The 22,384-nt window shown below is 42.9% G+C and overlaps 2 pseudogenes; both read left to right on the forward strand.

Moving 5' to 3' along the window:
• Positions 1 to 15,390: 15,390 nt before the first annotated feature.
• Positions 15,391 to 15,758, forward strand: LOC137502997 (histone H2B-like; annotated as a pseudogene).
• A 1,421-nt stretch (positions 15,759 to 17,179) lies between these two features.
• On the forward strand, positions 17,180 to 17,298 carry LOC136885810 (5S ribosomal RNA; annotated as a pseudogene).
• Positions 17,299 to 22,384: the final 5,086 nt, after the last annotated feature.

Genomic DNA, 22,384 nt, shown 5'->3' on the forward strand with positions numbered 1-22,384 from the left:
TTAGCTACTGTTTTTCCGAATGTGTAGTGTTTTCTTATATTGTGTATTGTACTCTTACCTCCCCCTTTTAACTGTGTTTGTGCCTTGTTTGGTGTTACCCCTGTGGTCTGAGGTAGCATAATTAAACAATATTCCTGCAAGAGTTTCTACACTCACCAGATGCCGAGTCGGAGACGCTTGTAGGTTATTGTTTGAAATCTTGTTTCCACGGTGGACGTGGAATGGGTTAAGGAGGACCTCATGGCTCTGGGTTATGAACCACAGGACATATTTCAATTCACTCTAATCGACAGTATGTCTACCCCTGAACGTCATGAGTGTCACCCTTCCTAACAGTGATTTTCCGAAAACTATGTACGACGTAAAGTACCTGTGCGGATCCTGGGTGACGATCGAGGCGTATAGGGGTCGTGAAGGCCCCACTCAGTGCTATAGATGCCAGAGATGGGGCCTCATAGCCAACTATTGCTTCATGCCTTTAAGGTGTGTAAAACCACTCGGCCGCTGCCTGTCCACTAGAGCCGACAGCACCAGCCAAGTGTGTAAATTGCAAAGGCACCCACCCGGCCTCCTGGAGGGGATTAGATACATTCCGCAATATAATGGAGGCTTTCTTTCTTTATTCGAATCAGAAGTACAATAGAATAATGCTACATTTAAAAGAAACAAACTGTATGTAAAAGGTCTACAACAATATATGTCATGCAAATTCGGCCCAAAATTTGGCCACTTCAAGGGCATTTGGATTAGCCAGCACCAAGTGTTCCATTGTGCAGTTTGATGGACACGAGGGACAACATAGCAGGTGATCAGTTGCCTGAAGTTCACCACAGTCACAAAAGGCCGTATCGATGGGGAAGTTCCATTTCTGTAGAGTCGCTCTGGTTCTACCCACTCCAGATCTAAGTCTGTTTAAGGACCTCCATGTCAACCAGTCCTCGGTGTGACCGGGAGGCAACGCTTCCCGTGGTTCCATCCATTTCAAAAGGACAGGGGTCTTTTGTTTCCATTTGGTAATCCTGACTTTGTCCGATGATCCTTCCAGGTGTTCTGAATATGTTTAAAATGCTTTCCTGATCATGGAGGCTAAGGTGGTAAATGAGTACTTGAGGAGTCAGAAAAATAACAAGACTCTGCCCACCCTCCCGAGAAGTAGACCCCAACTTCTCCTTCGCTCAAGCGCTTGGAGGAGCCCCCGCAACCCTCCCACAATCGAACCCTGAGCCGGTTGGCATGGCATCTCCCACATCCGATCTCTCGGTTATGAGAGATATACTTGACCTTTTGAGGCAAATCAACTTCTCTAAGCTTTTGCCTATTTAAAAGAGACCGTTGTTCAGCTAAGACAATGTCAGAGCACGATAGAGTTCTGATAAATGGTGCTATGCAGTACTTTACAGAACCATAATCTGTTTCTTTCGGCCTGACAATGGACATTACGATCCGTGCTTGGAATTGTCAGGGTCTTTCTACTCAGAAATATGAACTTGAGTCGTTTATTTCTGACTATAAAATCGATATGGTACTACTGGGAGAGACGTGCCTTACACCGCCTAAGTCCTTCAAAATTAAGAACTTTACGATTTATCGTAAAGACAGAGCTGATAAAGAGGGCGGGGTGTGACTGTTTTGATTAAGTCAAAGCTTACTCATCACCTCATTGACCCTCTCCCTCTTGGCGTTATTGAGTCTCTCGGTGTGGATATTAGACATCAACAGTATCATTATCGACTTCTTACCCCCAGTGCTCCGCTAAATACAGCGGAAGTCGATATTTTATTCAACAATCCGTCGCATCATAGCAGGAGACATCAATTCAAAGCACACTGATTGGAACTCAAGGACTATAAATCCTAAGGGAAGAATACTCCAACAGCACATGAGAGATAATGACCTCGGTGTCCATGCTCCAACTGAGCCTACCATATATCCAGCAAATGGTCGACCCGACGTCATTGACATTACGGTTTCCAAATTTCATAATAGACCTATTGTTTTTACTGTTCATAATGTACTCGATTCTAACCACAAACGGATCATTTCTTATCTTTCCTGGGTTCGATTTTAAGAGCCGTCCTTTCCATCGGAGAAAATTAAATTTTGAATATAGCAGATTCTCCTGGCACATAAATAAAAATTTAAACACATTTGAAATTAACGATAGGAATGATATCGATCGTGCAATTATTCATCTCGATAATAAGATCAACAATGCGTGGAAGTATGTCATTCGTATCGCCAGAAATCCCGCGCACTTGCTTACGCGGGACAATGGTGCTGGTCACATTGTCAATAATGACAATGGCAGCAGATGCAATCTCCCGCCAAGTAGCGGTCTTGCATCACGCTGTGGGGTCCAGAACATCACTAATAATAATAATAACCAGAATTTAACTAATACCAACTACCCTAATAATATTAATAATATTAATAATAATAATAATAATAATAATAATAATAATAATAATAATAATAATAATAATAATTGTACCGGCAGGTACACCTCAACTCCGCACATTCAAAATGAGCGCCTTAAATGAACTCCTCTACCAACCAAAACGTGAAATTGCTACTACATAAAGTTGAGACTTTAATCAGAAGATGTCACTATTGAAATATTAATTATGTTGTTGTGAAGTTTCCTAAACTGATTGGATTTCTCTTGGTTTTTTTTTCTTTTTTTTTTTTGCTGTACATCAAGAAGTTTGGACATTTTTTCACAGATGGCATTACCAAAAATCTATGGTCATGCACTCTGGTAGGGGCTGCCTGGCCGGGACGGTAAAGGCGTGCTCGGTTCGCCCGAAAGGACGTGGGTTCGAATCCCCGTCAGGAAGTCGTAGAAATTTAAGAAACGAGATTTCCACTTCCGGAGGTGCGCATGGCCCTGGGGTTCACTCAGCCTACACCAAAAATGAGTACCAGGTTAATTCGTGGGGGCAAAGGCGGCCGGGCGTAGAGCTAACCACTCTACCCCATCACGTGCCGAGGTTAAAAATGGAGGACGCCTTTACCTTCCACTCTTCCAAGGGCCTTCATGGCCTGTACGGAGGTGACTTTGCTTTGCTTTGCATGCACTCTGGTGCAAGGTAAAAGTAGTTGTTTTTGAAACAAATTTTGTGCTTATAGGTTTTCTCAACTTTCATTTTTGTGTGTGTGTAATTCTAGGTTTGCAACACTTCTGTCTCATTCCGCCAGTTTTGAATCTGGCCAATGAAAATTTTCTGTAATTAATTTTCAGCCTATCACAGGCTTCTTGTTCGGTTTTGAGTGTAACTTTTGGGTTCAGCCAATAAAAATGAGAGGATGTGTCCGGATTAGTCCAGAATCCTCTCGAACCTTCCCTGAGGGTATGTAAGTTGCGGCTTTTCAAGTTTCCTTGTCCCATTGATCATCGTCCTTCTGAGTGTGTGCGTTAAGGCAGAAGGCATTTTTCGGCAGGCAGTACATCAGCCAGGTATTGGCCACCTAAATTCTCTTTTTCAGTAACTAACTCCGCAGGCTTATCCGAGGGGAAGGTAGGAATATTTAATTATGTAACAAAACTTTCCTGAAATGTAAATTTTCTTTCGGCTAATGTAAAATTTCATAAAGTCTTTAACTGTAAATTGGGGATAGAGAGTTACCCTCTCGAGCTCCCCATCGTCTTGGTTTGAGGTGACTACGATTTCGTAACTGTTTTCTTTCCTGTAATGTATGAAATTTATTTCGATGCGAGTCACCTCAGTAGCTTGGGACTAGCCCCTGTTTCATCGGGCCGAGAGCCCTGTTAGGTTTTTAACATTTTATTATCTAGGAGCGCAAGTGTACGCCTCCATTCTGCTTGTGTTCAAGCCAGACATTTAACCTGTTCTTTTACCGCAGAGGCCCAGTAGGTTGGGTAATAGATACCCCTGTGTAAAACTATTTCCGTTGTAAATCGGGCCTGAAGAGGCCAGAGAACTTAACATTTTGTGCAATGCTGCCTTGAGTAGGCTGTGTAAGCTACTTTCTATGTTTTCTTATAGTGAGGGGTGCCTCCGGAAGGCTAAATATTGTAACCTTTGGAGCAAGCGCTCCAAAATTGGGATATTTCCGTCCTTGTCTAAACAGTGAGATTTGGCAAATTTTGTAAACTGAATCCGGTATCTCAAAACTGTAAACTAAGGGCTTGAAGCCCCAAAACTGTAAAAATTCACTAATCGTGGATTTTCCAAGTCTTGTTTCAATATTGCTCATTGTACCTGTCATGTTTATGTTCACTCAGTGAAGAAATTTGTTAAGTTTGATGTTCTAAAAGAAATATAACCTTTTAAAGTTTTAATTAAGTTCTTGATATTGTAGTTAGACCCATTCCACCCAGCACCTTCTTTCACCTCTTTCTGCTCCACGGATATCTCCGTAACAACAGCAATAATAATAATAATAATAATAATAATAATAATAATAATAATAATAATAATAATAATAATCTGGACCGTCGTCGAAATGCGCGAACTGCACTGGAAACGGTTCCTGGCCGGGTAATGACTACGAATGCAGTCCGGCCGCGGGTTCACTACCGCCAAGGCACCACGCGGGATCTCCTCAAGGATTTGATCTTTGTTAAAAGTTCCTGCAGGGAAAGATGGCAAAGATTTGGAGACCGAGCTCGGCAGCTACGAAATCGATTACTTGAGAGAAAAATTGAAAAATGGGAGGAACTTTGTTGTAATCTCTCAGAAAACGAGTCAGATCGCGAATTTTAGCGGATGACTCGTAATCTGACTAAACCTGCTCCCCCCCCCCCCCACCCGGGCGAGCTATTCACGGCCGCCAAGGACTAGTGTTGAGAGTCAATGATTAGACGATGACGATAACGAACGACTGACCCGTGAGATACACAGAAAAACCTCAACTTTCAAGCGACAATGGAGACCTGACATTAAACTCAAGAGGTCCGCAAGGTCATTAAAGGCCTAAATGAGAAGAATTCACTGCCTTACAAGACAATATTACTTTTGGCATCCATTTTTCGGCCTGTTTCCTGGAACTTGGAAAACGGGGAAAATGGTCGTCGTTCCAAAAGCAGGGAAGGACAGAATTTCGCCAAAAAATTACCACCCGATCACCTTGTTATCACATATCTCAAAAGTATTCGAGAGACTTCTCCTCACGGAGCTTAATACCTACCCGAACCCGCGCAGGATTTTGCGACCGGTACAGTTTGGATTCCGGTCCAAGCCCAGTGGCGCACTTGCGGCGCTGCGCCTGGTCCAGTACGTCACAAGGTCGTTCAATATACGCCGTAGAGTGCCCGCAGTATTTTTCGACGTGGAAAAGGCTTTTGACACTGTCTGCCATGAAAAATGTATGTGTTAAACTTCTGGAAACATGCAAAATTCCAGCCCATTTGGTCAAAATTATTCAATCATATCTAACTAATGGGAGTTTTTACGTATCCTGTGAGGGGGAGAAATCGACCCCACGGGCCCTCCGAGCCGGAGTACCCAAACGGGGAGTCCTCCCTGATATTGTGCTTACCAAGCTCGATAGCTGCAGTCGCTTAAGTGCGGCCAGTATCCAGTATTCGGGAGATAGTAGGTTCGAACCCCACTGTCGGCAGCCCTGAAAATGGTTTTCCGTGGTTTCCCATTTTCACACCAGGCAAATGCTGGGGCTATACGTTAATTAAGGCCACGGCCGCTTCCTTCCCACTCCTAGCCCTTTCCTGTCCCATCGTCGCCGTAAGACCTATCTGTGTCGGTGCGACGTAAAACAACTAGCAAAAAAAGTAGATATTGTGCTTTCTGAGAATATTGCCAATCCTATCCGTGACAGATTGCACGTATGGCAAGAAGGCCAGACTCAAAGGACGAGAATCACGTGACAATCTGTCTTTTGGCTTAGGATGTAGCACTTCGTCAATCTGTTTCCTTAAATAGCCATTGCTCAGAAATGTTCTGGTTAGGAACTCAAGTTCACCGTTTAATTTATCCTCTTCACAAACCTCCCTTGCTCGGCTGATAAGAGTGTTAAGCATAGCACGCTTTTGGCAAGGATGGTGATGAGAGGACCCATGAAGGTATCTATTAGTATGGGTAGGTTTACGGTAAACCGAATGACCTAAAGTTCCACCTGATTTCTTAGAAACCAGAACATCCAAATAATTATCATAATGTAGTTAATAATTGTAGAAATTTACCAAATTTGGCGTGTGCGGTACATTTAGCTCCACAAATAATTGTGTTTAGGGTTTGTTTGTAGTAATCTGCGAATAGTGGTATTTATTTACAATTTTAACACTGAGTAGTTCCGCAGGCGTTCGCTAGATTACAGCCTGTAATTTAGGACTGCGTGAAAGAAGAAATATTCCTTTATTTTTAATAGTATTATTAAAATATCAATAGGTTTGTTAATAGAATACTTACCAAGACGGGATATTAAGAAGAGTCGTAACTTCGGCAGCGGTTATAGTCTATTAGTGCAGGCGATACTGTTGTAAATTTTGCTTAAAGAAAGGATTTCAACAGAATAGACAGTATTTCACTGGCGAAATAGTTAACAGTCGTAATTGTTACTGATTATTGTCGCTCTTCGTATTCAAATATTGGCATTGTTGGCTACAGGCGCGAACAAATGGTTAGTGTATCAAGAAAGTATAAATAAAAATCAGCTGATTCTTCTACTCCGATCATTTGTAGTTCTGAGTAGGCAGTTAAATATCCGTAATTTATATTTCACACCTTCGATATTTTAGTATTTATGAGCGGTTAGCTAACAATCAAGTTCCTACATTCCAATAATTGCAATTCAAGTCCCTGGCGTACGGTAGTTGAGACAGAAATACTTTTGAGAAATTATTGTAAACAACCTCGTATTTTTCAGCACTTTTATTTTCCGTTCCGCGGAGTAGGGAAAATAATAATAACCCACCATCTGTAATAATCACAATACCACATTTTAGTTGAGAATTGTGGTCTAGGAACGGTATATTAGAGTGTAGCCTGCCTATTATATTCGTATGTATTTTTGTGCAAACGTCAGGTTTAAATTCTATTACAGCTTAGTAGGATAAATTAATACTAATATTAATCTGTCTACGTGTTTAACTTTGTTGGTAATCTTTGATTACCTACCGATAGTTCTTGAGAATATCTAATTTAGGCGTAATTGGAATTTTCATTTCTATTTGTGCTTAGTAATAACCTAGGATACGTCTGAACGTATTTTAAACATTATTCTAGTGTAGTATAGTAAATTATTAGAAATTAGAGTGCCTATTTTATAATTTCGAGTAGTTTGGCGAATTTTGAACTTTAATGGTAATTTTCTTTTCTGTTTGTGCTTAGTAATAACCTGTTGTAATTGGAATACGTCTGAACGTAGTTTAAAATTATTGTAGTGTATTATAGTATCTTATTAGAAATTAGATTGTTTATTCTATTACTTTGAAATATTTGTGTAGTATAGTATCGTTTCTGTGGTATCTGTACTAACTCTCTTACTATAATTCTGTTGTTGTAATTAGGATAGACTTAACTGCAGTTAAGAATTGTGTAATTCTTGTGTATTATTCTCTGTTTCCAGTAATTAACAGCAATTTTCATCCTGTTAGCGTGTTGTAGGAATAAAAAATCATACAATTAAGTAGTATTGTAGTGTAGTAGTAGCCTATATTAATTAACTTATTGTCGTTTGATCTTTGTGAACTAACCTAGACAATATTTCTTTCCTTCCATTTTTATTTTACACAGATTAAGTTACCTTATTTGTCCTTTTATTTTCATTATTTAGTAAAGAATGGATAAGGAGTGCGAGTGTAGGAACTGTTGGTGTAGTCAGGCATTAAGGAGTATGAGGGAGGAGTTGGAGAGCTTGAGGTAGATCACTAGGATTCTCTCAGAGGACAGGAAGGAAAGTAGGCCTCCCTCAAACAATGTACAGGATACAGTAGGTGTAATAGAGGGATGAGAAAGAAAGGGGGTAATTGTAGAAGACAGATGGTCTAATGTTTTAAGGGGAAGGAGATTGCAGGCTAAGGGCTCCATCCAGGATCAGAATTCAGGACAGGTTTTGGTGAGAAATCGGTACGAGTCACTGCAGGTAGAACAACCTAGGGAAGATGAGGAACAGGAAACTCTTGCCGAGAAGTGTCGAAGTAGGAGAAAGGGAAGAGGTAGGAAAGGGAAATGTGGAGTAGTGGACAGAAAAAGACAGGTGGAACAGGGTAATGGGAAGGAGAAAAGGGAGGACGAAGTAGCTTCTGCAGCTGTCAGGAAAGATAGGACTGACCAGGAGGGGAGGGGATCAAATGAGGTGGGTAGGATTGAGGCTCTGGTCATGGGGGATTCCATCGTTAGACATGCCTGGAAAGTGTGTGGAGGAAAGGGTGCCAGGGTAAGGTGTTATCCAGGAATTAGGTTAAGGCAGATGTTGAGGAATGTAGAAGAGAAGGCGGAGGCAAAGGAGAAGGTGGTTGTGTTTCACGTTGTTACTAACAACGTAAGACAAGCAGGCATAAGAACCAACATCGTCGGGGATGTGTGGGACCTGGTAAATGCAGCACGGGAGAAGTTTAAGGAAGCGGAGATTGTTATCAGTGGAATACTGTGTAGGAGGGATAAAGACTGGAAGGTGATTGGGGATTTAAATGAGACTAAGGAGTGGGTATATGGGAAACTGGGAGTGAGATTTCCAGATCCTAATGGCTGGGTAGGAGATAGGGATCTGCGCTCAGATGGCCTTCACTTAAACCGCAGTGGTACATATAAGTTGGGAAATTTGTTTAGAAGGGTTATAGGGAGATACATTCATGGAAACAGGGTGGCCTAGGGAGCGGTGTTAAGGGAACAAGGAACTGGAAATCAAGTAGGGATGATATAAAAATATTAGTGCTCAACTGTAGAAGTATTGTAAAGAAAGGAATAGAATTAAGCAATTTAATAGATATATACTTACCAGATATTGTAATAGGAGTTGAATTATGGCTGAGAAATGATATAAGGGATGCAAAAATTTTCTCACGGAACTGGAGGGTGTATCGTAGAGATAGGATAGGAATTGTAGGAGGGGGGAGTATTCATTCTGGTGAAAGAAGAATTTGTAAGCTACGAAAAAGTTAAAGATGAGAAACACGAAATTCTACGTGTAATGCTCATCTATAAAGATAATAGGCAACTTGATGTCTTTGGAGTGTACAGACCAGGAAAGGGTAGCGCAGATGCTGATTCGGAATTATTTGATAAGATAATCAGCTATGTGGGAAACGATAATGAAAGGAACGTGATTGTAGCGGGTGATCTCAATTTACCACATGTCAATTGGGAATGTAATGCGAAAGACAGGAAGCATGACCAACAAATGGCAAGTAAGTTAATAGGGGAAGGGCACCTGATTAAGAAAGTGATGGAACCAACTAGAGGGAAGAATATTCTGGATGTGGTGCTTGTAAAACCAGATGAGCTCTATAGAGAACCCGAAGTAATAGATGGTATTAGTGATCACGAACATGTTTTCGTTGTAATTAAAAATAAATGAGAAAGAAAGGAAGATATTAACATCAGGACTATTAGGCAGTACCATTCGGCTGATAAAGCAGGCATGAGGGAGTTTAAAAAAAGTAACTATGATGAGTGGAAGACGGTAAATAAAAATGTAAACAGACTCTGGGATGGGTTTAAAGCAATTGTTGAGGAATGTGAAAATAGGTTTGTACCTTTAAAGGTGGTAAGGAATGGTAAAGATCCACTATATTATAACAGAGAAGTAAAGAGACTAAGAAGGAGGTGCAGGTTGGAAAAAAATAGAGTTATAAATGGCCGTGGAAGTAAGGAGAAATTTGAAGGAACTTACTAGGAAATTGAATCTAGCTAAGAAGTCGGCTGAGGATAACATTTTAACAAACATAATTGGTGGCCATACAAATTTTAGTGAAAAATGGAAATGTGTGTATAGGTAAATTAAGGCAAAAACAGGTTCCAAGAAGGACATTCCAGGAATCTTTAATGAACAAGGAGAGTGCGCATGTGAGGATCTTCAAAAGGCAGAAGTATTCAGTCAGCAGTATGTAAAGATTGTTGGTTACAAGGATAATGTCCAGATAGAGGAGGTGACTAATACTAAAGAAGTATTAAAATTTACTTTTGACAGAAATGACATTTGCAGTAAGATACAAAAGTTGAAAACTAGAAAAGCAGGTGGAATTGATAAGGTTTCGGGGGATATACTAAAGACAATGGGTTTGGATATAGTATCATATCTGAAGTACTTGTTTGATTATTGCTTGCATGAATGAACTTTACCAAATGAATGGAGACTTGCTACAGTAGCCCCTGTATATAAAGGAAAGGGTGATAAACATAAAGCTAAAAATGAGAGGCCAGTCAGTTTTACATGCATTGCATGTAAGCTTTGGGAAAGCATTCTTTCTGATTATATAAGACATGTTTGCAAAATTAGTAACTGGTTTGATAGAAGGCAGTTTGGGTTTAGGAAAGGTTATTCCAGAAAGATATAGCGGATATCCTGGATTCAGGAGGTCAATTGCCCTGTATCGCGATTGACCTGTCTAAGGCATTTGATAGGGTAGATCATGGGATACTACTGGCAAAAATGAGTGCAAATGGACTTGACAAAAGAGTGACTGAATGGGTGGCTCTGTTTATAGAAAATAGAACTCAGAGAATTAGAGTTCTTCTTCTTAAGCCGTCGTCTCCAAACGGAGGTAGACGATCCACACGGCCACCTCCGATCTTGACGTTGCAGCCATGCCATGTGGATTTATTGGAATATCTCTTAGGATCTTTAATGCAGCGGTTTCCCGTTGCCTTCTGCATCCTAATGCCGTTGACCAAACTGGTTCGTCCGCCTTTGGGAACAATTTCTTGTCCCTAGGACAATAGAGTGCCCTTACCCATACCCGCTCATCCACTCTCAAAGAGACTGTTGGCACTTGGTATAGGGGATCTCCTTATACCGGGAGATAATCGGTTCCTTCATTCATTAGCCGCCTGCATATAAAACATTATTTTTACACGCAGTCGTTGCCCCCTCTCTACCACGGGGAGGTGAATGTCAGGATTTCACCGTCATTAAAACAAAGACCAAATGGCATTTCCTTGTTTCACTGGTTCTTTAGAGAGGATAATTAGAGTCGGTGAAGCTTGATCTGTACCTGTAATAATTAAGAGGGGAATTCCTCAAGGCAGTATTATTGGACTTTTATATTTTCATCAATGGTATGTGTAAGGAAGTGGAATCAGAGATAAGGCTTTTTGCAGATGATGTTATTCTGTACAGAGTAATAAATAAGTTACAGGATTGTGAGCAACTGCAAAATGACTTCGATAATGTTGTGAGATGGACAGCAGGCAATGGTACGATGATAAGCGGGGATAAAAGTCAGGTGTGAGTTTTACAAATAGGAAAAGTCTTCTCAGTTTTAAATACTGCGTTGATGGGGTGAAAGTTCCTTTTGGGGATCATTGTAAGTATCTAGGTGTTAATATAAGGAAAGATCTTCATTGGGGTAATCACATAAATATGATTGTAATTAAAGGGTACAGACCTCTGCACATGATTATGAGGGTATTTAGGTATTGTAGTAAGGATGTAAAGGAGAGAGCATATTTGTCTCTGGTGAGACCCCAACTAGAGTATGGTTCCAGTGTATGGGACCCTCACCAGGATTACTTGATTCAGGAACTGGAAAAAATCCAAAGAAATGCAGCTCGATTTGTTCTGGGCGATTTCCGACAAAAGAGTAGCGTTACAAAAATGATGCAGAGTTTGGGCTGGGAAGAATTGGGAGAAAGGAGACGAACTGCTCCACTAAGTGGTATGTTCCGAGCTGTCAGTGAAGAGATGGCATGGGAGGACATCAGTAGACGAATAAGTTTGAGTGGGGTCTTTAAAAGTAGGAAAGATCACAATATGAGGATAAAATTGGAATTCAAGAGGACAAATTGGGACAAGTATTCGTGAAGAGGAGTCAAGGATTGGAATAACTTACCAAGGGAGATGTTCAATAAATATCCAATTTCTTTGCAAACATTTAAGAAAAGGCTAGAAAAACAACAGATAGGGAATCTGCCACCTTGGCGACTGCCCTAAATGCGTATGACTGTGGATGGATGGATGGATGGATGGATGGATGGATGGATGGATGGATGGATGGATGGATGGATGGATGGATGGATGGATGGATGGATGGATGGATGGATGGATGGATGGATGGATGGATGGATGGATGGATGGATGGATGGATGGATGGATGGATGGATGGATGGATGGATGGATGGATGGATGGATGGATGGATGGATGGATGGATGGATGGATGGATGGATGGATGGATGGATGGATGGATGGATGGATGGATGGATGGATGGATGGATGGATGGATGGATGGATGGATGGATGGATGGATGGATGGATGGATGGATGGATGGATGGATGGATGGATGGATGGATGGATGGATGGATGGATGGATGGATGGATGGATGGATGGATGGATGGATGGATGGATGGATGGATGGATGGATGGATGGATGGATGGATGGATGGATGGATGGATGGATGGATGGATGGATGGATGGATGGATGGATGGATGGATGGATGGATGGATGGATGGATGGATGGATGGATGGATGGATGGATGGATGGATGGATGGATGGATGGATGGATGGATGGATGGATGGATGGATGGATGGATGGATGGATGGATGGATGGATGGATGGATGGATGGATGGATGGATGGATGGATGGATGGATGGATGGATGGATGGATGGATGGATGGATGGATGGATGGATGGATGGATGGATGGATGGATGGATGGATGGATGGATGGATGGATGGATGGATGGATGGATGGATGGATGGATGGATGGATGGATGGATGGATGGATGGATGGATGGATGGATGGATGGATGGATGGATGGATGGATGGATGGATGGATGGATGGATGGATGGATGGATGGATGGATGGATGGATGGATGGATGGATGGATGGATGGATGGATGGATGGATGGATGGATGGATGGATGGATGGATGGATGGATGGATGGATGGATGGATGGATGGATGGATGGATGGATGGATGGATGGATGGATGGATGGATGGATGGATGGATGGATGGATGGATGGATGGATGGATGGATGGATGGATGGATGGATGGATGGATGGATGGATGGATGGATGGATGGATGGATGGATGGATGGATGGATGGATGGATGGATGGATGGATGGATGGATGGATGGATGGATGGATGGATGGATGGATGGATGGATGGATGGATGGATGGATGGATGGATGGATGGATGGATGGATGGATGGATGGATGGATGGATGGATGGATGGATGGATGGATGGATGGATGGATGGATGGATGGATGGATGGATGGATGGATGGATGGATGGATGGATGGATGGATGGATGGATGGATGGATGGATGGATGGATGGATGGATGGATGGATGGATGGATGGATGGATGGATGGATGGATGGATGGATGGATGGATGGATGGATGGATGGATGGATGGATGGATGGATGGATGGATGGATGGATGGATGGATGGATGGATGGATGGATGGATGGATGGATGGATGGATGGATGGATGGATGGATGGATGGATGGATGGATGGATGGATGGATGGATGGATGGATGGATGGATGGATGGATGGATGGATGGATGGATGGATGGATGGATGGATGGATGGATGGATGGATGGATGGATGGATGGATGGATGGATGGATGGATGGATGGATGGATGGATGGATGGATGGATGGATGGATGGATGGATGGATGGATGGATGGATGGATGGATGGATGGATGGATGGATGGATGGATGGATGGATGGATGGATGGATGGATGGATGGATGGATGGATGGATGGATGGATGGATGGATGGATGGATGGATGGATGGATGGATGGATGGATGGATGGATGGATGGATGGATGGATGGATGGATGGATGGATGGATGGATGGATGGATGGATGGATGGATGGATGGATGGATGGATGGATGGATGGATGGATGGATGGATGGATGGATGGATGGATGGATGGATGGATGGATGGATGGATGGATGGATGGATGGATGGATGGATGGATGGATGGATGGATGGATGGATGGATGGATGGATGGATGGATGGATGGATGGATGGATGGATGGATGGATGGATGGATGGATGGATGGATGGATGGATGGATGGATGGATGGATGGATGGATGGATGGATGGATGGATGGATGGATGGATGGATGGATGGATGGATGGATGGATGGATGGATGGATGGATGGATGGATGGATGGATGGATGGATGGATGGATGGATGGATGGATGGATGGATGGATGGATGGATGGATGGATGGATGGATGGATGGATGGATGGATGGATGGATGGATGGATGGATGGATGGATGGATGGATGGATGGATGGATGGATGGATGGATGGATGGATGGATGGATGGATGGATGGATGGATGGATGGATGGATGGATGGATGGATGGATGGATGGATGGATGGATGGATGGATGGATGGATGGATGGATGGATGGATGGATGGATCTAATAAAATTAAATATTTAGGTCTCACAATGGACCGCGGGTTAACATGGAAACTGAATATAGAACAGGCCTTACAGCGTGCCGCGGCACGGGTTGTAGCCCTAAGACCTCCGCTATATAATAGGCACACCTCTAAGACTATAAAGAGAAGCCTACATCTAGCATGTGTCAGGCCTGGTGCTACATTCCGAAATCCCACATGCAAACCCTTCAACGTTTTCGAAATAAAACCCTCCGCCGGATGACTAATGCTCCTATTCTGACTTGCAATCATTGGATACAAACTGAACTTCGTATTCCACTTATTAGATCTCAGATAAACAAAATAGTCAAGATGGCTAAGACTAGAATCCTCCTAAGAAACTCTACTGACCCAGGCATCCTTATAAAGAAAAGGACCAAAAACCGAAAGCCCGTTTCAAATATCGCGATCCTTGGCTAACTTACGACCTGTTTCAACTGGTCGTCCCCCTTTTTCGGCCTTATCTGACACATACTAACTAAACTTGTCTAAATTCAGAATTAATCCCCCATGAAAAGGCCCGTTTGATAAGAAGGATGCTTTCTGCCCCTTCTAAATACTTTTCACTCTAAATTTTACTCCGATCCCTTTACTTGATTTTTAACAGAGTAGCGAAAAAAGAAAAGGGTAACGCGGTGAAACACTTTTTCTCCACGACAGATCGTTTTTAGCCCGCCAGTGCACGTGATGGCAATGTTCCGACTCATCGGCTATGTCGCGGAAACGTGAGTAGAGGGGCCTAGGGACTCTCATGTAATCGCTCTCAACAACAACAAACGCAAAATTTACTTTCTAGGAGACATCCGAGACAACCATGCCACACAATATAAGCGGAAAAGCAGCCAAGAAAGCCGGCAAGACCAGAAGAACTTCTCCAAGGGAAACAAGAAGAGGCGCAAGAGGAAGGAAAGCTATGTCATCTACATCTACAAGGTGCTTAAACACTTACATCCGGATACTGGCATCTCCAGCAAGGCGATGAGCATCATGAACAGCTTTGTCAACGACATCCTCGAGCGCATCGCCGCCGAGGCTTCCCGTCTCGCCCACTACAGTAAGCGCTCCCCCATCACCAGTCGGGAGATCCAGACTGCCGTCCGCCTCCTGTTGCCCAGTGAGCTGGCCAAGCACTCCGTCAGTGAGGGCACCAAGGCAGTTACCAAATACACCAGCTGCAAGTAAGGAGCCAGATTTTCTGCCTTGCTGCATTCTTAACAAACGGCCCATTTCAGGCCCACCACACCTTAAAAAATAAGAGCAGCATCTGTTAGCTCTGCTATTAACTCCACTCTAAATTTCTCATCAGTCCAACTTCAATAAATGGAAAGATAATGTAAAACCTTCAAATCATAAGCTAAGGAGGGAAGAACAACAACAACAACCACTACATTACCATTTTGCCAAAAATCCTCCTGCTTTACCCCTTACAATGAAAACCAGTCCAAGCCCCATGGCACTACAGCCCCTAAGCTACTCAACTGTAATCAACTAGGCTGAGTGGACCTCGAAACAGCCATAATTCGACGTAAAATTCATTTGCCTGGCCGGGAATCGAACCCGGGGCCTCCGGGTACGAGGCAGGCACGCTGCCCCTACACTAACGGGCCGGTCCCTTCATAACTACCTTCAGTAATTATTATTATTATTATTATTATTATTATTATTATTATTATTATTATTATTATTATTACAGCAACTCTCGACACGTCCCGGGGTGTGTGCGTGCGTCCATTCGAGGTTAGGTTACGAGAAGTGGGGTTAAGTCGAGTTAGGTTACGTTTCGCCGCGGAGAGCGACAACCACCCGCGCCCACTCCGCGACAGCGACCTCCGAGCAGTGATGCCAACTTATATTTTCAAGATCCGCTAAATACTACTAAAATCCGCTAAAATTACGCCAAGAAATCCGATCTCACATAATGTGCTATGGAAATTTGCAATAATAATAATAATAATAATAATAATAATAATAATAATAATAATAATAATAATAATAATAATAATAATAAAAGCAAATATCTGCACTCACCTGATCTGTGAGTTTTTCTGGGATTAACCCCCTGCCTGAGAGCCGGCAAGCTAAAACTTGTAGGCGTTTTAGTGCCGGGTGCAAACTAGGTGAATCCCATACCTCAAGGGCCACACACAGAACAGGCCAGTTCATTAAACGGTCTTCCTTCATAACATAAATATAAATGCTGCTCTCTTACAGTTTCATTATCTGTCGTCATTTGTCAACTAAGAGAGAAGTAACGTTTCCCCACGCATAACAAATTTATGATACCATTATCTCATAACATCAAATACAAATAACATGCTTTCCTCATGCGACTGCTAGCTCCTGGCAAGAAATACGGAATAGCTCGGAGAAAGACTGGAGTACAAATTTTTTTAAAAACGTAAAATGGATAAAACACTAAATTCCGCTATAATAAACCTAGAATTCTGCCAAAAATTCCGCTGTCCGCTAAATGATATATTTCTCCGCCGACAGTCTTCTAATCCCGCCAAATTTAGCGGGAAATCCGCCAAGTTGGCAACACTACCTCCGAGCACACCCCTGCACCAATGCCAACGCCCCCGCGCCACATAAACCTCCACGACACCAGCGGCCATACCATGTTGAATACACCGGTTCTCGTCCGATCCCCGCAGGTAATCAACACTGGGAGTGATCAATACTTGGATGGGTGACCGCTTGGGAACACCACGTGCCGCTGGCTCAATTCCCTTTTACCAAGTTTAGCAGTCTCAGTATGACAACATACTATCAACTTTTGCCTCAAGCCAGCAGATATTTCTCAAATCACGTTCTTTGTTACATTTTAAACTAACTAGACCTTTCAGCTCTCCGAACCCGTGGCTATACAGGAACGAAGCTTAACGTAGTATTTCATTTCCTCTAAGGTGACCGGCCTAACCTGGCATCCGTCGTCTCTCTCTCTCTCTCTCTCTCTGTGTGTGTGTGTGTGTGTGTGTGTGTGTGTGTGTGTGTGTGTGTGTGTGTGCAGACCTTGAGGACCCTTGCTGAGCTTAGCACCGCTTCCAATTACTCAAATTTTAACTTTCATTCCTCCTATCATACGTCTCTACGTCTAAACTTGCTGTTCTTATTCTTTTAGGTTAGTGTAGCCATTTCTTTCGGCGTCTTATGGCATATAACACCATTCTACGTCCTATTTCTCCTAGGATTAAGGTTAAAAGGGCGGAATGAGTGTTCTAAACTCCCCGCCCACCATGAAAATCGTGAGGAAAGTGGTTTCTACGCAACGTCATCGATACTGTCCTGATTACAATGAAAGCCATGTCCTAGCAACCGAACGCCGCATTTAGCAGCCCCTCAAGGAGACGAACAATTTCGTTTTATGTGCTTTTAGGTAAGTAGCTATTCAAATTACGACAACGTTCGGTAATAAGTTACAAGTTTGTTGTACGCTGGTGTCTCTCCTAAGCTTCCTTACCAACGGTAGGGCACCAGTGCAGTACTGTGGCCTGCACATACTCCGTTATTTTCGAAATGTGTGTATTCCAATGTAACGTAATTTTGAAGCCTAGGAACTTGTAAAGCCCTTTCATTTCTACCAAAGGGAGACGGCTTCCAAATAAGACGGGGAAAGTAACCTTTCGACGACAAGAGTTAGTTCGAAGGTTCGTGACGTTCTAGATTATGTGTAGTGAGGAAAGCACTTGATTTTGTTGCTTCTGTGTCAGCTGACTGACATTTCGGCAAGTGATAAATTCAATCGAATGAATCAGAACTCCCTATAGTTACTGTTACCTCCTAGAATTAAAATTAGTCCATTCTGAGCCTAACTTGACAGGTTCGACCCCGGCTCAATCCCGTGATATTTCGAAGGTCGTTTACGTCAGATTCATGTCTGTAGATACGGGTGCGTAAAAGAACTCCTGCGGGACAAACATCCGGCACCTCGATATCTCCGAAAGGCATAAAATAGTAGTGACAGGGCGTGAACTAAATAACGTAACCTCACTACTACTACCTCCACCACTATTAGTACTATTAATACGACTACTACTAAAGCCAGTAGACAATTTCCAACTCAAGCAATAGTAGGTCCATTGGCTGAGCACCTGAACACTGCCTCTTGCCTTACCACTACTGGCTAGCGTTCAAAGAAAAACAGAAGGAAACAAAGAAAGATAGAAGTTACCGTATTTCACAGGTCAGGTTAGGATTTCTGCGTCAAACACGGCTTGGGCTGATCGTGGATCTACTAATACCTAACATGTTAAATTGTGCATGGTTTTATCATCACCAGTCTTGATCACAGCTGTATCTTCTCATTACAAGGAGATGATAGATATTTCTGGCAATATATAACCCATGTTTGCCTTGGATAACCTAAAAATCTTCAGGAACTGGGTATGGCCTAGTTATATGAAGTGTCACCCTAGACCAGCTGGGCTAAGGATCATCAGGTCTCTGTCATGAATTTAAATGACTTAGTACCCCTCATTATGGCGAACTTCTCTTCATATTTTAGGGAAGAGGAGTAAAAATTAATGTTTTATTGCCTATCTTAAACCAACTGCTTTCCTAGGGGTATTGTCTAGCACAAACTTCTAAGAAGACCACATCACCCAGCCCGATGCTCGAATACAGCTTGAGAAGTGGTGGTGGTGGTGGTGGTGGAGCTGGTGTGGGTGACAGTTAGTGGTTGCAAGAAGGGTCCTGCATGGTAGGGATTATAAGCGGTTACTTCAATTGCTATTAACTCTGTACCATTCATCATACGGTTTCATTAACTACTTTTCACCTGTTGTGTAGTATGGTACCATTTAGTAAGAGTTCTTCAGAGTTTAACCCAGTACAACCTTCAATGTAAGGAGTTTTCAGGAGTGGTTAGGTAACCCTATACTTTCTTTTTTTCCTTCTTAGATTACAAGGTATCGGTGAAGTTGCAGGTCGTTGCCTATGTACTAAAAATGTTTATAGATGTGCTTTCATTTGCTGAGGTACAAAGGATGAGTTAATGTGCGATCTGGAAGAGTTAGTCCCATTTTCACCTCACCTTCAATAACACAAGAACAAAGGGTCCTTTTATCTGTCTCTGCAGCTGGTTTTTAGTATGAAGGGCAGAAGCTGTGATGATGATGATGATGATAATGATTATAAGTGATACTGTTAAAATCATGAAGGCGATTAATGTTAAGAACAGACTTACTTACGGGCATGGCTAGGGAACGTTGTGCCGAATCATTCAGTAAAGATGTATTAGGTTGTGGGGGGGGGGGGTATTGTCCAGCATAATACACCGTCAACCCAAGTACCTGCAGTGCATACGAGTATTTAATTCATTTTCCGCAGGAGAAGTTATGTTAGACCCTCTCTGCCCCCTGTACCTTTCTCTGCCCCTGCAACTTGTGTCACCAAGTGAAGAAGGTCTTACACATACCCTTAGTTACTGTACTGTACTTAATTTCACGCTGACTTCAACTGCTAGTAAGATACGCACGTCGAAACATGCAGAAACCTGCACGATTTCAAACGACTACCGACAACATTCCGACTAGACCGAAGAAAGAAAGAAAGAAAGAACGAAAGAAAGTTTTTTTCTAGTTGCTTTACGTCGCACCGACACAGATAGGTCTTATGGCGACGATGGGACAGGAAAGACCTAGGAATGGGAAGGAAGCGGCCGTGGCCTTAACGTACAGCCCCAGCATTTGCCTGGTGTTAAAATTTGAATCTACGGAAAACTATCTTCAGGGCTGCCGACAGCTGGGTTCGAACCCACTATTTCCCGGATGCGATCTCACAGCTGAGCGCTCGTAAACGCACGGCCAACTTGCCCGGTAAAGAAAAAAGAAAGAAAGAAAGAAAGAAAGAAAGAAAGAAAGAAGGGAACGGAATCTTATATGTTGAGAGCGACACTTCATTTTCGAGGTTAGGGTTACCGCATTGTTCTCTTTGCCAAAGAAGTAATGAAACCATTTTTCGAGTAAGAACTGATGTAACCTCATTTTTGAATACAGTTATTAATACCATCATCATCATCATACGCTACTGTGAAGGTAGTACTACTGTGTATGATGAAAGTGGGTAGCGAGATCGAATCTCGGCGCGTTCAGTATTCTTTAAATTCTTTTAAATTCTGCTTTACCTCGTTCTGAGTTTACACATTCAAGGTAATAACACTGGCTTCCCTCAAAAATAAACTCCTATTGAAGGGTCATTAAACACACCTTCTTCTTCTCCTACATCTTATTATTATTATTTTATTTCTCTCTTTCTTTCTTTCTTTCTTTCTTTCTTTCTTTCTTTCTTTCTTTCTTCCAGGACCATTTAAGCGATATATCACAGTTTATATCCTCTCCTCACAAATGAGTGTTGCTGCACCTCCACCCTTTTCCTTTTTTTCCCTGTAATCTGTGGCAAAGTTATGCAGACAAGTTCGCTGGAAAATCATCAACCTTCCTTCCTTCCTTCCTTCCTTCCTTCCTTCCTTCCTTCCTTCCTTCCTTCCTTCCTTCCTTCCTTCCTTGCACTAAATCTGATGAGTTGCTGTCTCAAAGTGTCTCTCATCTTTTTTAAAGGAATTTGACCGCAGGTGAGGGATGTTACCAGGTCTATCAGACTGACAGACTTATCATCTCCCAGTGCAGGAATTCTGTTCTCTGAAGAGTCCAGACAGGTTGTCCCTTCCTCCGTCACGATGTACTTGATCCTGCCTTCACAGCCCACTGGAGGCAGTAAGATAAGGCTCACAATGCCTCCATCCAGCAGGCGACGGGTGAAGTCTCTCCTGAGGTAGTACAGTCTCTGTAGCGGACTGGACATTGAATTGTGCCCTCAGAAACACCTAGAGGTCCCCTTAGGCAGGCTGTCCCTTTTCCCCACCTGAGCTTTCGACCCCCGACAGGGGCTGAAAGCTGCTGGATGTGAGAGACTGTACACAGTTGAGAGCCCTATAAATAGAGGCCTAAAGGCTAGGACTTCACGAGATTGGCGGTACCAGCTGGGAAGCAGGAGTCGAACGAGTCACGGAGGCTAGCTTCTAACTTACGTCCTTTATCCTGTAGGTCCTTTCAAGAAAGCTACGAGAGGTTGATTACAGCAGGTCTGCTTCTCTCTGTGGAAAACTACCTAAAGTCTGAATGGCCTTTGCTCTCACTCGGAAGGGGTTAGAGCCTGAGGATAGCCGTTCGGCTCCATCGATAGAGGAAGAATTGGGCTTCCTTCAGGTAAGAGGGGTCACAGCATTTGCCTAGAGGAGAAGACTACTCAGAAAAATTCCTAATCTGACTGAAGAATCGAACTCCCGACTACGAACAATCCTTAGATGTAGGTTAAACATTTCTAACCTGGCCTGGAATCGAACCCCGAGTCATCCGGACTCCTAGATAGCGGGTTCAAACTAGGCAGAGGTAATCGGTGGTAGTGATTATTGTATCCCAAGTATCGGTGAAAAACATGTCCCTCCTCCGATTTGTTCACTGTAAATCTCACATAGAGTGACCGGGATTTGAACCACGGAACCCAGCGGTAAAGGGACGGTGCGATGCCGCCTGAGCTACGGAGGCTCTCTTATCGTTTAATATGTCTCTCAATGATATTACACATAAGCTTATGTTGTACCGTTCAGGTAGGCCGTGCGGTTACGGCCGCTCGGTTGTGAGCTTGCATCCGGGAGATGGTGGGTTCTCTTGTCCACTTTTAGACCAAAAAATACTTGATGAACATTATTTGTGTTTTTTTGTGTAATGCTCACACAACCAAACTACAGTCCACTACCGGAGTAATCATCGCTGTTTAGTGTTACATGTGTGCTGCAGTCAGTCCAACGA

Source organism: Anabrus simplex, chromosome 14 (genome assembly GCF_040414725.1).
Source record: "Anabrus simplex isolate iqAnaSimp1 chromosome 14, ASM4041472v1, whole genome shotgun sequence".
Lineage (NCBI taxonomy): Eukaryota > Metazoa > Arthropoda > Insecta > Orthoptera > Tettigoniidae > Anabrus > Anabrus simplex.